This window comes from Puma concolor, chromosome A3 (genome assembly GCF_028749965.1).
Source record: "Puma concolor isolate L17-30 chromosome A3, mPumCon1.1.hap2, whole genome shotgun sequence".
Lineage (NCBI taxonomy): Eukaryota > Metazoa > Chordata > Mammalia > Carnivora > Felidae > Puma > Puma concolor.
The window spans coordinates 134,899,369-134,900,696 of NC_141669.1; positions in this window are offsets into that span (position 1 = coordinate 134,899,369).

Genomic DNA, 1,328 nt, shown 5'->3' on the forward strand with positions numbered 1-1,328 from the left:
AGCACAGCGGACAAGTTTCTCTGTGCTGGCCTCTTCCTTACAATCAGACGTCTCTGGCATCTAGTTCCTTATGTCAAAAGTTGGCCATGAAAGCACAGGTCAGGAACTTCAACCCTTCCACTGTCAAGTTCACCATCTTTGTGACTTGAGGAGAGGTTGAGGAGAGGATGTTGGCAGCTAGAAACAAACATGTAGCTTGATGCATCAGGAGCACATAGTACAAGAAATCAAAGGGATACACCTGCATGGCACCTGCTCACATCTAGGCCAATAGCAAACAAGTGGTGGAAAGAATTACCCATGTAGCCTCGCTGTATTCGTGTACTCACGTTTAATGTTTACATACATGGCAGAACTCCAAAGTAATAAAAATATTAAAAATAACCTGCCAAGTATCCCTTGGGATACTGGCTCCCTTGGGAGCCAGATAACAAGGAGAGCAAAGGAAGCCTCTACCAGCTGTGAAGGGGCAGGAGGCTTGAACACAGGTTGTGCTCAAATCCCCACGCAGCTGGGAAGGAGGGATTCCAGCCAAGCAAACATTCCTTCAGAGAATTAAGGGCCACACTTGGAAAACCAGTTTGCAAAGAACTAGTTCACCCCACATGTAGAACTCTTTGCATCTTCTCGAAAACGTGGTCAGAGCCCAGAGGTGGGCAGGTGTGGGCGTAGATGACCAACTCCTTCAGCCCTTGGTCCATCCTGACCTCCTGTAGCTCTAGGGAACCCCCCAGAGGTGCCCATGCCATGCCAGGCACACCCACTTCTGTACTACTGACTCATCAGGTGGTCCCCCAGGATGAGGACCCACCAAGGGTTCCGCTCCCCGAGCTGGGCTGTTGCACGGAATGTTCCTACTGCAGGAACTACCACTTAACTGGGCACAGCTGGAGAGAGGGCGCTGGCAGCCCCCACAGCCCAACTCCTGGTGCCCCTGCCCTGCCACCCAGTCACACAGCCATACGCTTGCCCCCGTGGTGCCAGGTTTCCTGCCACCCCCTCCCGGGGCCACAGGGCTCTCTCACCATTCCTGCCCCCAGCCTTTAAGTCCTCCCCGCCCTTCAAGCCTAGTTCAGATGTCACTTTCCCTGGACGCCTCTCCTACCTAATTACCCATCACAGTTCGCCAGCTCCCTGAGTTGTCCCCGCTACCATCAGGGGCACCCCTACTGCTTTGTCCCCAGTCGTCGCAGGGCAGGTGCGTTCACAGGCCAGCCTGGCTCCAGAGCCCTGACAGCACCATTGGGGGGCCTTCCCACCTTCCCAGCGGGCCCACGCTTAGCCCAGCATTTCCCAAAGGGTAGAATGAACTGGAAAATGCATTATAA